This window comes from Diadema setosum, chromosome 2 (assembly GCF_964275005.1).
Source record: "Diadema setosum chromosome 2, eeDiaSeto1, whole genome shotgun sequence".
Classification (NCBI taxonomy): Eukaryota; Metazoa; Echinodermata; class Echinoidea; order Diadematoida; family Diadematidae; genus Diadema; species Diadema setosum.
In genome coordinates, this window is record NC_092686.1 from 25,547,967 (window position 1) to 25,551,207 (window position 3,241).

Here is a 3,241-nt window from a genome sequence, read left to right on the forward strand (position 1 = left end):
CCCACAGCTATTATTCGGTGTAAGTGAAGAATAGGGAAAGCGGTTCGAACTAGAGTCAAATGAACTCGTCTCACATTTGCATCGAATCTGTAACGCACTAAACGGTAATATATTGTACAATTTTATTGTTGCCTGTAATACGAGCTCAAGTATGTAATGCTACTGCCTACTTCTTCCCAGGTAAATTAGCTCTCTTATTCACTCTGAATCTTCCAGGAATTATCTACAGTTCTTCTAGATCTAATGTAGATAGTTAACTGTGTTACAGTGTTAAATTATTGATAGTGATCTTGAATACCTTTACCTGTCCAGGTTACTGTGATGTTATTTCGCTGACTACCCTTGAAGTCTCAATGGGAAAAAATGATTTAAAGGTACTTATGCTAAAATCTAAATGAGGAAGGTCCTCCTCCCACATAACAGTTGTCTAAATTGAGGGCGAGGCGTTACGAACAACAATAAGGTTTGATAATGTTGTCGTGAATATCATACCAGCAATTTTGATTTGGATAGACAACAAGCAAAAACATATTTGTTATGCAACGTTAATGCTCAGCACCTGAATTCATAAATTATTATATCATGCTATAGGCCTAAATGTAAACATTATAAACATGTACCTGGCAAGTAATTTTGCCTTAGTTTGTGATATTTGCTTGTTATGATTTTCTACAATCTATGGCTCTTTGAAACACAGTGTTTTTTTTTTTTGTGTGTTTTTTTTTTGTTTGGGGGGGGGGGGGGGGCGGGAGGCATGAATTGTACAATTAGACCAGAGTGATGTTCTCAAACTTCAGATTCTAATACGCCATATAATGTAGACCTGAAAAGGAGGTGGGGAAGGGGGCAGTGTGATGTTTTGGAAATTTGTGGCTCATATTGATGATCTTACAGAATTGTAAGTAGTGATGGATTTTCATGTAACTGACATCTTGCATTCATCTTCCATTCCAAACAGATATTGAGGCATTTGTGTGGACAACGCAACAACTTGCAGACTGGACTGAAATGAGTGATGTTCTTCGATGATGGGCTACTTTACACAATTGTACTCCAAACCGCATTCCTGTAGATTTCTACCATCATCACAAGCTTGAACAAGAACAGTAAGTTACATTACTATCTGACAAGGATTTAGACAGACCAGTGTGTAGTACTAGTACACAGTGCAGGCATACGACTAATAATTTGACTTTCCACATACCGTACTGAAATGATTGTGTATCTTACTCTTTAAAAAAAAAAAAAATTACAACTGTATTTGTAGTTTTGATGGACGTGAAGCACTGACATAACATGGAATCCGACATTTTGACATCTAATTACCTGCAGTCATGCTGCATTTTGGTATAAAGGCAATGCTGTCTCTCAATCTGATCTTGATATGGTACCGGTATGCATTTCCTCAGTGTCATGTATCTTTCATTACTGTTATAACTGTAGTTGTGTGTGTGTGTGTTTTTTTATGTTTGCTGTGGTTTTGGTTTTTTTTTTTTTTTTTTTTTTTGGGGGGGGGGGAGAGGGGGGGGGGAGGGACAATGGAGATGGGGAATGAGCAGCTCTCTGTACTGATATGAGATACCATCAGCTTTGCAAAAGTCAATGGCACATACAGTATGACAAATACTTGGCAAAGACAATGAAAATGAAAGGTCTCAATATACATTTAAAGCTTCACTAATATTAATGTTCTTGTTGTTGTTGTTGTTTTGCTTTGTACACTCAGAAGTCAAATGTTGTAAGAGTATGAGACTTTTACATGGGGTTAACTATATCACCGATTTTCACTTGTGATGTTCTGCTTTCTTTATTCTTTGTCTTATTCTTTACTTCAGTTCTGCTCCTGATTCTAGTCAACAATGTGTTCATTCACCACTTCGTCTGGCTTAGCATCCTCTCCTTACTGCACTCAAAGGTTACATTGTGCACTGAGCTAAAGGTGAGCAAGATATAAACAGCAATCAGTGCAACACCTATTCATGTAGTATTGGGTTTTATTTTGTCATAGATATTACTCAGAAAATCAAGTGTCAATGGACAATTAGGAGTTATCCTAGTATAGTCTTGTTATGAACGTTATCACATTGATTAAAACTTATAATTCAACAGAATTGCATTAGCACTTTTGAGCAAAACATTACCAAAGTGTTGATACGAAAGGAACATTATATGATTATTTTCTCAGGCAAATCTATAGTTTTACAGATGTGGAAAATTGATTAAGTAGTATGTTATGACTGTTGTCTCAAATGTCATCATTCCCCTCTGCAATATAGAAGTAACATTGTCGTGAAAAACAATTGTTCATCTTTGCATATAGGGAGAGAAGCTGATGACAACTGTCTACTGGATATGTCGAAGTGGTGAAAGCAAAGAGAAACCCGGAACAGCTTCAAATGACTAGGGTGGCTGAGCTGAACATCTGCACCAAAGTCCAAGCCAGGGATCGTTATGGAAGGAGAGCATAGCAATATTTCACTACAATCACAGAGTTGCTGCAGACAGCACTCAGCGAACTTTTCACAAATGTGTGTGCGTGATGAATGGGCAGTCAGGTTCTGGCAGAACATTATCTCGATGTTCTGCTTAATGTCCTATTTAATGACTTTGGGTTGTGTGTGTGCAGAAATGGGGGGGGGGGGGTAGTGGGATTATAAAATATGACATCATTTTAATAATAATAATTATAATGATAATAATAGTAATAATGATACTACTATACTACTACTTCTAAGGCACCACAGAAAAACCTGATAGAGAGATATCTTCGTCGCGACGATGTCGCATTGTGCATGTTTGATGATTTGCATATGAACAGGCGTCACGTGCATATGAATAAGCAACCGTGCATATGAATACACGCACTTTCTATTCATACCTTTGTTTATTCGTCCCGACGATAAGCGACGATAGAGAAAGGATTCCCTTTCACTAATCGTCGCTCTTCGTCCCGACTTACTAGCTATTTTCAAAGTTCGGCTTCTATTGTGCCTTGCGTTTCTTTTTGTTAAAAACGTCGCATATCGTTCCCGACGAATCATTGTTCAACCGTCGGGAAACGTCCTGACTATATGGCTTCGTTTCAATGCCGTTCGTGTTCAAGTTTATGTTTTGTTCAGCTTTACTTGTCACAGCATAAAGCCCGTTATCCGTGTGATCTAAAACGTCGCATATCGTCCCAACGAATTACCATTACTGTACCACCGAAATTCCGTCTCTGTTCCATCGTCGAGCAACGTCC

At 38.0% G+C, this 3,241-nt stretch overlaps 1 long non-coding RNA gene across 2 annotated transcripts; it reads left to right on the forward strand.

Annotated features, from left to right (window-relative positions):
* Positions 1 to 319: 319 nt before the first annotated feature.
* LOC140241236 (uncharacterized) lies at positions 320 to 2,483 on the forward strand. 2 transcript variants are annotated; one of them, XR_011902065.1, is made up of 4 exons: positions 320 to 374; positions 959 to 1,106; positions 1,836 to 1,939; positions 2,321 to 2,483. It is a non-coding gene; the product is annotated as an uncharacterized lncRNA (long non-coding RNA). The 2 variants fall into 2 exon arrangements; XR_011902064.1 differs by lacking the exon at positions 320 to 374 and having other exon boundaries at positions 770 to 1,106.
* Positions 2,484 to 3,241: the final 758 nt, after the last annotated feature.